At 42.7% G+C, this 12,517-nt stretch overlaps 1 protein-coding gene across 3 annotated transcripts in view; it reads right to left on the minus strand.

Moving 5' to 3' along the window:
- vill (villin-like) overlaps positions 1-12,517 on the minus strand; it is a 158,400-nt gene that overhangs the window by 97,948 nt on the left and 47,935 nt on the right. The window lies entirely within an intron of this gene.

Raw genomic sequence — 12,517 nt, forward strand, 5'->3', positions numbered from 1 at the left:
GTCCCAGCTTGAAGTATTGGAATAAAGCCCAGAAGAGATTACTGGAAGCTGAATACATTTAAGCTTAGGTGCCAAAATAGCTCCAGGAAGAAGCTATTAACTTCCAGTCTATAATTTATTATCATAGATGATGAAACCAAAGTGTTAGAGGCAGACGCTTTGGTCTAACAACTTTGAGTGGTGTTTTGGGGTATTGCAAAGGTACGTTTTGGATATTATTTAAAGGGTGTGTTTTGGGATTAATGGGATTGTATTTTTTACTGTGTATTTTAAAATCTTTATATTTGTGTTGAATGGGATAGGTTGGTTTATTTTATGTTCATTTCTTTTGTCATTAAACTTTGGTTTTAATGCTAAAGCAAAACACGCAGCATTGTGAGCTTATGTTTCAGTGAGAGACCATCTCATTAAAGTAAAACAAACAAAACATAACATGTTAGACTCAAAACATTGACTGTTTCTCTACCCACATAGGCATCCAGACCTGCTATATTTCACTGTTACTTTCTGGTTTCATTAGCCATCCTCAATAATGGGGGAGCATAACACATCTGTGTCAAAGATAATACTAACACATTTGCTACAGTCTTCAGCCGGAAATTCCAAGGGGATGGATACAGAATTGGCTGGCCAACAGAAGACAGCGAGTGGTAGTAGAAGGAAAATATTCTGCCTGGAAGTCAGTGGTGAGTGGAGTTCCACAGGGCTCTGTCCTTGGGCCTCTACTGTTTGTAATTTTTATTAATGACTTGGACGAGGGAATTGAAGGATGGGTCAGCAAGTTTGCAGACGACACAAAGGTCGGAGGTGTCGTTGACAGTGTAGAGGGCTGTTGTAGGCTGCAGCGGGACATTGACAGGATGCAGAGATGGGCTGAGAGGTGGCAGATGGAGTTCAACCTGGATAAATGCGAGGTGATGCATTTTGGAAGGTCGAATTTGAAAGCTGAGTACAGGATTAAGGATAGGATTCTTGGCAGCGTGGAGGAACAGAGGGATCTTGGTGTGCAGATACACAGATCCCTTAAAATGGCCACCCAAGTGGACAGGGTTGTTGAGAAAGCATATGGTGTTTTGGCTTTCATTAACAGGGGGATTGAGTTTAAGAGTCGTGAGATCTTGTTGCAGCTCTATAAAACTTTGGTTAGACCGCACTTGGAATACTGCGTCCAGTTCTGGGCGCCCTATTATAGGAAAGATGTGGATGCTATGGAGATGGTTCAGAGGAGGTTTACCAGGATGCTGCCTGGACTGGAGGGCTTATCTTATGAAGAGAGGTTGACTGAGCTCGGTCTCTTTTCATTGGAGAAAAGGAGGAGGAGAGGGGACCTAATTGAGGTATACAAGATAATGAGAGGCATAGATAGAGTTGATAGCCAGAGACTATTTCCCAGGGCAGAACTGGCTAGCACGAAGGGTCATAGTTTTAAGCTGGTTGGTGGAAAGTATAGAGGGGATGTCAGAGGCAGGTTCTTTACGCAGAGAGTTGTGAGAGCATGGAATGCGTTGCCAGCAGCAGTTGTGGAAGCAAGGTCATTGGGGTCATTTAAGAGACTGCTGGACATGTATATGGTCACAGAAATTTGAGGGTGCTTACATGAAGATCAATGGTCGGCACAACATTGTGGGCTGAAGGGCCTGTTCTGTGCTGTACTGTTCTATGTTCTATGATCTATCTCAGCCTCTTCTAGATGCCTCTAGTATCGTAGATACCAGTCCAGAGACAATTCACCTCACTCCATATATTAAGAAATGTCTGAAAGCATTGAATACTGCAACTGCTATTGGCTTCAACAATATTCTGGCAAAAGTATCGATAACATGTTCTCCAGGACATGACATGCTACCAGCCAAACTGTTCTAATACAGCTACCACTCAACCATTACCGTCAAGCCTGGTTCAATGGAGAGTATGCCAGGAACAGCACCAGGCATACCTGAAGATGAGGTGTCAACCTGGTGAAGCCACCAGACAGGAATATTTGCATGCCAAACAGCAAAAGCAGCAAGTGATAGAGCTAAGTGATCCCATAACCAACAGATCAGATGTAAGCTCTGTAGTCCTGCCACATCTAGTCGTGAATGGTGGTGGACAATTAAACAACTCACTGAAGAAAACTAAAAGAACTGCGGATGCTGTAAAGCAGGAACAAAAACAGAAGTTGCTGGAAAAGCTCAGCAGATCTGGCAGCATCTATGAAGAGAAAATCAGAGCTAACGTTTCAGGTCCAGTGATCCTTCCTCAGAACTTAGTTAAACGTTAACCCTGATTTTTTTCTTCACAAATGCTGCCAGACCTGCTGGACTTTTTCAGCAACTGTTCCTGATTTAAAGCATCTGCAGCTCTTTTGGTTTTTATTTAGTGTTTAACTCAATGCCACATCTCTTCCAGGCATGCCAACCTTGAAGAAGTTCTGCTCCTCTCTCCAATGGGTTTTCTGTTCCAATCTTTCTTCTTTTCCACCGACATTAATTTCACTGTCAGTCCTAGTGTTTGACCAAGCATTTGCTAAAGCTCGTTTTCACAGCCATATCACATTCCTCAGTGACTGCCTCCAGCTCAGACTCACCCCATGTGGATTCCAACTGAAGTTTCATCCCTCATGTTTTGAATCCTCCCAGGATCACATATATCTCTATGATGTTCTATGGACAGCTGCTCTTGCCACATCCTGAAATTAACACTCAATGTCGCATGCACACACTCAACCTTTCTCTCCAACAGTACCACAACACACTAGCTTAGAGTTGCACCACTCCACAGTTCCACTTTATCCTAGAGCTCATTCGAGTTCCAAGGAAGGATCACTGGACCTGAAACGTTAGCTCTGATTTTCTCTTCATAGATGCTGCCAGACCTGCTGAGCTTTTCCAGCTGCTTCTGTTTTTGTAATTCACTGGAGGAAGAGGCTATACATATAGCCGCATCCTCAATGATGGAGGAGCCCAGCATATCAATGCAAAAGATAAGGCTGAAACATTCACAGCAATTTTCAGCCGTAAGTGCCAAGTGGATGATCCATCACAGCCTCCTCCAGTAGTTCCCTGCATTACAGATACCAGTATTCAGCCAATTCAATTCACTCCACATGATATCAAGAAACAGTTAGAGATACTGGATACTGCAAAGGCCATGGACCCTGACAACATTCCGGCTATAGTACTGAAGACTTGTGCTCAGGACTTGCCGTTCCCATAGCCAAGCTGTTCTAGTACAGTTACAACACTGGTATCCACCCAGCAATGTGAAAAATTGCTCAAATATGTACTGTAACAAAAATCATGACAAATCCAATCCGGCCTATCACTTGCCTAACTGTCTACTCTCAAATCATCAGTAAAGTGATGGAAGGTGTCAGCAACAGGGCTATCAAGCAGCACCTGCTCAGTGATGCCCGGTTTGAATTCGACCAGGGCCACTCAGATCTGATGAAGGGTCTAGGCCCGAAACATCAGCTTTTGTGCTCCTGAGATGCTGCTTGGCCTGCTGTGTTCATTCAGCTTCACACTTTGTTATCTTGGATTCTCCAGCATCTGCAGTTCCATTAATTTCTTCCACTCAGCTCCTGACCTCATTACAGCCTTGGTCCGAACATAGACAAAAGAGCTGAATTCCAGAGGTGAGGTGAGAATGACAGCCCTTGATAACAAGGCTGGATTCGACCGAGTGTGGCAGCAAGGAGCCCTAGCAAAACTGGAATCAATGCGTATCAGGATGCAAACTCTTTAGTGGTTGGAGTCATAACTGACACATATGAAGATGGTTGTGGTTGGTGGTCAATCATCTCAGCTCCAAGACATCTCTGCAGGAGTTCCTCAGTGTAGTGCCTTCAGACCAACCATCCTTAGCTGCTTCATCAAGACCTTCCCTCCATCATGAGGTCAGAAGTGGAGATGTTAGCCAATGAATGCCCAATGTTCAGCACCATTTCTGACTCCTCAGATACTGAAGCAGTCCATGTTCAAATGCAACCAGATCTGGACAATATCCGAGCTTGGGCTGACAAGTGGCAAGTGACATTCGTGCCACACAAACGCCAGGCCATGACCAATGCCAGTAAGAGACAATCTAACACCAAACCCTGATATTCAATGGTATTACCATCACTGAATCCCCCACTATCAACAACCTGGGGGTTATCATTGACCAGAAACTTAACTGGACTCACCACACAAACACAATGGCTATAAAAGTAGGTCAGAAGCTAGGAATACTGTGGCGAGAAACTTACCTTCTGACTCCTCAAAGCCTGTTTGCCACCTACAAAGCACAAGTCAGGAGTGTGTTGGAATACTCCTCACTTGCCTGGATGAGTGCAGCCCCAACAACACTCAAACTTGACACCATCCAGGACAAAACAGCCAGCTTGATTGGCACTACATCCACAAGTATCCACTTCCTCCATCACTGACACTCAGTAGCAGCAGTGTGCATTATCGACAAGGTGCACTGCAGAAATTCACCAAAGATCCTCAGACAGTACCTTCCAAACCCACAACCACGTCCATCTGGAAGGACAAGGGCAGCAGACGTATGGGAACACCACCACCTCCAAGTTACCCTCCAAGCCACTCACCATACTGATTTGGAAATATATTTTCGTTCCTTCACTGTCACTGGGTCAAAATGCTGCAATTCCCTCCCTAAGGGTATTGCTGGTTAACCCACAGCAGAAGGACTGCAGCAGTTCAAGAAGTCAGCTCACCACCACCTTCTCAAGGGCAACTAGGTATGGGCAAGAAATATTGGCCAGACAGCAATCCCCACATCCCACAAATGAATAGATAGAAAAACTAGTATCTACTTGACAATATGGAACATTGTCCAGAGATATCCTGTATACAAAAAGGAGCACAAATCATGGCCAATTATCACCCCTCTCGATAATCAATAAAGTGATGGAAGGCGTTATCAGCAGTGCTATCAAACAACACTTGTTCAGCAGTAACCTGCAAATGATGCTCAGTTTGCTTTTCTGCCAAGTTCCTGATCTCATTAACTTGTTTCAACATGTACAAAAGAGCTGGATTCCAGAGGTGAGATGAGAGTGACTTTGATCTTAAGGCCTCAATTGATTTAGTGTAGCAAAACTAGAAGCAGTGGAAATCAGGGGGAAATCTGTCCACTCGTTGGAGTTATGAAACAAGATGGTTGTCATTGTCAGAGGTCTGCCTTCTCAGCTCCAGGACATCTCTGCAGGCACTCCTAGAATAATGTTTGAGGCTCAAACATCTTCAGCTGCTTCATCATTGATCTCTCTATCTTAAGGTCACAAATAGGGATGTTCACTGACAAATGCACATTTTTCAATGCCATTTATACTTCTCAGGTACTGCAGCAGTCTATGTCCAAATGCAGCATGACTTTCTAGACCATCTCTGACAAGTGAGCATCTAACCATCACCCCTTGACACTCAATGGCATTACTGTTTCTGAATTCCTCACGATTAGTATCCTTGGGGTTACCATTGTCCATAAATCAAACTGGACTGACCAAATAAATACTATGGCCCCAAGAGTGGTGCAAAGAATGTGGGGGGATCTCATAGAAACCTATAACAGTCTAAAAAGACTGGACAAATGCAGTAAGGATGTTCCCAATGACTGGGGAGTCTAGAACCAAGGGTTACACTCTAAGAACATGGGGCAGGACTAAGATCAAGAGAAATTTCTTCACTCAAAGTGGTGACCTGTGAATTCTCTGCCACAGAAAGCAGTTGGGAGGCCAAAGTATTGACTGTTTTCAAGAATGTGTTATAGTCCCTTGGGTATCAAAGGGTATGGGGAAAAAATTGGGAACTGGATGCTGAATTGGATGTGATCAGCCATGATGATATTGAATAGCAGAATAGACTCAAAGAACGAATGGCCTGCTCCTATTTTCTATGCTTTCTGACCCAGACAATATCCAGATTTGGGCTGACAAGTGGTAAGTAACATTTCTGCCCATTTTGTGCGAAGCAAGGCTATGTCCAATACAAGAGAATCTAACCATCACCCCTTGACATTCAATGGCATTATCATCACTGAATCCCCACAATCAACTCCCTGGGATTATTATGGCCCGGAAACTGAACTGGGCTTGCCATTTAAATACAAAGGCTACAAGAGCAGGTCAGAGGTTAGGAATCATGCAACAGTTAACTCACCTCTTGACTCCTCAAAGCCTATCCATTGTGTACAAGTGAGGAGAATGATGGAATGCTCATACCTGCCTGAATGAGTTCAGCTTCACAACACTCAAGAAGCTTGACACCCTCCAGGATAAAGCAGTCTGCTTGACTGGCACCATATCCTCAAATATTGACTCTCTCCATCATGATGCTCAGTAGCCACAGTGTATACCATCTACAAGATGCACAACAAAAAATTCACGAAGGTTGCTTACACAGCACATTTTGAACCTATGATCATTACCATCCAGAAGGACAAAGGCAGTAGATACATGGGAAAACCACCACCTACAAAACTTGCAAACCATACAAAAACCCGAACCCTAACCTAGCCCATCCTGACTTGGAATCACTGTTCTTTGCGTGTTGCTGTGTTAAATTCCTGAAACTTAAATCCTGAACTGCATTGTCACATGGAGCGTAGTTTTCAAGAAGGCTGCTCGTTACCATCTTCACAAGGGCATTTAGGAATTGATCATGAATTCTGATCCAGCCAATATGCTCACATCCCATGAATGAATAAAAGCAAATTTTGTACTTTTCACTGTGATCATTTTTCTGAACTCCAATGATTACAGACCCAGTTTCCTCAAACTCTTGACATTTCCACTGCACTTTCTAACTCTAATCATATTCAATGAGTTTCCAGATGTCATTTTCCAATTCTAACCAGGCCATTCCCTAAAAAGCCCTTTTTCTTCTCATCAACATTTTTAAAAAGAACTCAGAAATGAAGGCATTCAAAGGAAATGTAAAACAAACAAGCAAATTCTGTTAATTAAATACAATTTTTCCGCTGAAGTTACTACAGCAATATTGTGATTTTCAATATTCTATGATTTTTGGGACACTCAAGGATAATTCTTCAAAGAAAAATATTTTACATTTGTACAGCATATTTCATTCAAAAAGCACTATGTAACCTGTACTTTTTGACATATATAGTCATTGTTTTAATGTAGGGAACACAGCAGCTAATTTGCATTGAGCAAGCTCCTGAAAGCAGCAATATTGAGGAATTAGGATTGTTCAGGATATCAGGGAGAACTCTTCTACTTTTCTTCCAAGTAATGCCATGGGATATTTTAAGTGGAGGGTAAGGTGGGCCTCTGTTTAACGTCTTGTCCAAAAGTCGGCACTACCTCAGTATTGCACTAGAATTTGAGTTGAGTTTATGAGCTCATGACCAACAGGCAGAAAGGATTAGAGATAATGGGAACTGCAGATGCTGGAGAATCCAAGATAACAAAGTGTGTAGCTGGATGAACACAGCAGGCCAAGCAGCATCTCAGGAGCACCCCAAAGCTGATGTTTCAGGCCTAGACCCTTCATCAGAGAGGGGGATGGGGAGAGTGTTCTGAAATAAATAGGAAGAGAGGGGGAGGCAGACCAAAGATGGATAGAGGAGAAGATAGGTGGGGAGGGGATAGGTCAGTCCGGGGAGGACGGACAGGTCAAGGAGGCGGGATGAGGTTGGTAGGTGGGAGGAGGGGATAGGTGAGAGGAAGAACAGGTTAGGGAGGCGGGGACAAGCTGGGCTGGTTTTTGTGATGCAGTGGGGGGAGGGGACGAGCTGGGCTGGTTTTGTGATGCAGTGGGGGGAGGGGACGAGCTGGGCTGGTTTTGTGATGCAGTTGGGGGAGGGGGCGAGCTGGACTGGTTTTGGGATTCATTGTAGCAGAAAGGATTAATTTAGTTTGGAGAAATGTTTGGCACGACATCATGGGCTGAAGGGCCCGTTACTGTGCTGTACAGTTCTATGTTCTAAAACCAAGGAGTGTGATTTAAGTCCCAAGGTAATAATGAGCTATTTTGAAAAACACATGCTCAAACTGTTAACAAATCTCGAACAAAAACAGAAGTTGCTAGAAAAGCTCAGCAGATCTGGTAGCATCTGTGAAGAAAATATCAGAGTTAACATTTCAGGTCCGAGACCCTTCCTCAGAACCTCTTGACGTGTTCATAATCATGTGGAAATACTGTTGGCCAAAGGCTGTAAACAACAGCCAACAAGACTTGAACAGTCACCAGAGATAACAAGGTGTAGAGCTGAATGAACACAGCGGGCCAAGCAGCATCAGAGGAGCAGGAATGCTGACGGTTCGGGCCTAGACCCTTCTTCAGAAATTCCCAGACACAAACACCATCTCTTGTAAAAACATGGTTCTCCACATTTTACTTAGATTTCGTCATGTCAAAACCTGGGTCATGAAATTAACTCCAACCCCGCTTTCTCTAGTATCCTAGTGACATTTACATCTTAGCCAAGACGGCTGCCCTTTTGCAAGATTCTTTTGGAGGTGAGTCAGTCAATCCAGGCTAATTCCTTCCCAAGTTATCTCTTGGTAACTATAAGGAGATCTCCCAGAATTCTGTTTCTTTTGTGAACTACAGCCTTCATAAAAGCCAAATTTGGCAGTCACCTCATCTTTCCTGACTAAAGTTAGTTTTTGAAGTTGCAGCCTTTGACTTCAGTTTGGTCTCTTAATTTATACTAAAAACATTGTCTGCTTTTCTTTTTAATTCATTCCCAGGAAAAACGACTGGTAATATGTGTTTGCCTATCCCTTGTTTCCTTGGATACAGCTCTAGACCATATCATAGGACAATGGGTGTGGACTACAGTCACATGAAGGCCCGACCATAAGTAAAGACGGTAGGTTTCCTTCCTTACATGACTCAGTAAGTATCATTTTCATCTATGAGTCGGAAAGTTGTGGTGCAAGACCCATTTCAGAGATGTGAGCACATAAACCAAAAGTTGACATTCCAAGTGTAATATAGAGCATTTGATACACTTTTAGAGATGTCTTCCTTCAAGTAAGGCATCATGTCAAAATCCTATTCTATCTCTTAAGTAGATATTCAAGGCCCTGTCTCAGCAAAGAGATGGGAAGTTCTCAGTAGTATCCTGATCAATGTTTTTTCCTCAATTGACAACAGTAAACGAACTTTGCTATGTGTAAACTGGCTGCCACGTTTCCTACATTAAAGCAGAGACGGCAATTCAAAAAGAGTTTAATTGTCTGAGAAGTGCTTTGGAGCCTCCTGTGGGGCTGAAAGGTGCTACATAAATACATGTCTTTCTACTCACTGAATACTGACTGCCCTGCAAGTGGAAACAGTTTGCCCCCATTTTATCAAAACCTTGCTGGATCTTTTACATTTCCATTACATCATCGCTTAACTTTCTCTGCTGTACAACGTCAACCGCAGTTTTTAGATTTGTTCTTTTATAGGTTGTGAGTATCACCAGCAAGGCTAACATTGTATACACACAGCACATGGCCTCCTTATGGATGAACTCTCTGTCTCATAAAGATAAGGTACACATATAACATGTGCCAGAAGATCTGTGATAAGGGCCTTGAACTGGCAAAGAAAGACAGACTTGTCTTCACTTAGATCACATTGACCACTTAGGAACAAACAGCTGTCATTCCTCACCCCACTCCTGTGCCTCTGAGCATTTAGCTGACTCACTCTGACTATGACCATCCCATGTGTAGCTATAAGGAAATATTTGGAATACAGCAATAATGAGAAGGAATGTGCTGAAAATAAACTATGTAAAATCCACATAAGAAACTGGAATTGTTTAATTCATTACAGATATTACCATACAGGCAGCTACAGTTTCCATGCTGTTAGTTACTTCTCCCTGAGTGCAAAAGAGAAAAATGAAGATTGCCTCTTCAATACAACGCAAGCACTGACTAAACCTCCCACCACTCACCTTTCCCACAGGCATGCGATTGTTCTCAATAAATGACTAGTAATGGTGAATTTTAATAGGATTTATGATTCCCACTCAGAATTTGGCAGTGCAATGAAAGACATTATTGTTAGTTGGCCACTCTGACATTAGGTTAAACACAAAGAAAACAATTACGGGAGCTGCTGTTGTCATGCCAATGGAAGCTTTATGGTGAGGCCTTTTCCACAAGAAGTAATCTGGGGAAGTATATTCTAGTTACTTTAATTGCAGGTATCTGTAACTTTAAGATACAGAATGAACTTTTCTTTATTCTCATCTGCATGGTTGATCCCAGAGCTAAGAAGATCTAGCTACTGAGGCTTACATGCCAGGACATCAGATTATTCTAGCAGGTCTGCAGCCTGTTGTTGCAGGTCTGCAGGTGTGAGGTATGTTCTGTTAGGTTCGAAACCGTTTCTGTTGTGCTGATGCTTGTTTTAGTTGATAGAAACTGAACGGTCTGCTAGGATTATCAGGAGGTTCAGGAAGGTGCCTTGCCCCATCACTGTTTGGAGAAATGCCTTTGTGCATGGTTGTTTTTTGTGTAAGACCATAAAACCATAAGACATAGGAGCAGAAATTAGGCCATTCAGCCCATCAAGTCTACTCTGCCATTCAATCATGGCTGATAAGTTCCTCAACCCCATTCTCCTGCTTTCTCCCCATAACCCTTGATCAAGAACATATCTATCTCAGTCTTAAATGCATTCGATGATCTGGCCTCCACAGCCTTTTGTGGCAGTGAATTCCATAGATTCACCACTCTTTGGCTGAAGAAATTTCTCCTTATCTCCATTCTAAAAGGTCTTCGCTTTACTCTAAGGCTGTGCCCTCATGTCCTAGTCTCTCCTACAAATGAAAACATCTTCTCAACATCCACTCTATCCAGGCCATTCAGTATGGTGTACGTTTCAATTAGATCCTCCCTCATCCTTCTAAACTCCAATGAGAACAGACCCACAGTCCTCAAACATTCCACATAAGTTAAGCTTTTCACTCCTGGGACCATTTTTGTGAAACACCTCTGAACCCGCTCCAGGGCCAGTACATCCTTCCTGAGAGAGTGTACTGGGGCTTGCCATTATCATGACCTTTGGGGTCATTGTTGGTGAAACTTTAGGATTGAGGGAGAAGTTAATATTACCCGCCTTATGGAGTAACCACCTTCCAAAGGCCTATAAATGTCAGCTTACTGCTGACACCCATATACCCCATGAATGATGTTTTTAAAAAAAAATTTAAATGACAAGATTATCGGATCATTAACTTGTTGCTGTTTGTGATAGCTTGCACTGTGTCATTTAGCAGTCATACTTCCTACATTGTATCACATTTCAAACATTATTTAACCTATTGTAACAACTTTAAGACATCCTGAAATCAGAAAATGTGGCATATAGGAAAGCCTTTATTTCTTTCTTGCAGGTTGTCTTAACCTTAGCAAATTTCTTTGTTACATCCAAACTGAAATAGATCATCCTTTTGCTTATTTTTCCCAATATCCATCTCAATATTAATAGATAACGAGTGATTTCCCCTCTTGCACTGTGGTTTTGTGGTTGCTCACTCCTCTCTGGGACCTTGAAAAACCAGGCCCTTACTCAATTGGAGCCCAGATTGGTGAGCTATTTTCTGGTGGTCCAATTCCCTCCCAACCAGCCTCCTAGCTTCTACCCACCAGAAACCTGAGTCTAAAACTCTGCTGTCTGTATACCGGCTCATACCAAATCTGATTTACCCAGCAATCCTGTGCTGACAGTCCTGCAACACACCAATTTAAAATTCCCATCCATGTTTTCAGATCTCTCTGGTGGCACAGTGGTAATGTTTACTGACTAGTAATCCAGAAGTCCTAGCTAATGCTCTGAGGGCATGGGTTCAAACTTACCATGGCAGCTGACAGAATTGGAATAATACATATGGAATATAAAGTCTTAGAATTAATTGTTAAAAGCCTATCTCATTCATCAGGCCCCATTTGGTAGGATATTTGCTATCCTTACCTGGCCTACATTTGACTTCAGATGTATAGCAATTTGCTTAACTCATAACTGCCCTGTGAGAAAGCCCGGCAAATCACTTAATTTAAGGGTAATTAAGAATGGTAACAGATGCTGGCCTTGTCAATGATGCCCAAGTCATATGAACTAATAAAAAAAAGTATCCTTGAGAACAAGAATCTACTTTTGTTTCTGAATCAGATTGATTGATTAATTGTCATATGTACCAAAATACAGTGAAAAGCTTTGTTTATGAGTGGTACAGGTAGATAACAGCAAACAAAAGATGTATAGATCAAAAGACTTACGGCATACAGGTTATATTGCAGGTTACATTATTCGAGGCTATAGTCTATTTAACAGTCTGATAACAGCTGGAAACAAGCTGTTCCAGAATCTGCTTGTGCGTGTGTTCAGGCTTCTGCATCTTCTACCTGATGGAAGAGGTTGTAGGAGATCAAGACCGGGGTGAGATAGGTCTTTGATGATGTTGGCTGCCTTTCTGTGGCAGCAAGCCATGTAAAGAGTCCATGGATGGAAGGTCGGCTTCCGTGATGGTCTGGGCCGTGTGCACCACCTTCTGTAGT

Source organism: Stegostoma tigrinum, chromosome 2 (genome assembly GCF_030684315.1).
Source record: "Stegostoma tigrinum isolate sSteTig4 chromosome 2, sSteTig4.hap1, whole genome shotgun sequence".
Taxonomy (NCBI): Eukaryota; Metazoa; Chordata; class Chondrichthyes; order Orectolobiformes; family Stegostomatidae; genus Stegostoma; species Stegostoma tigrinum.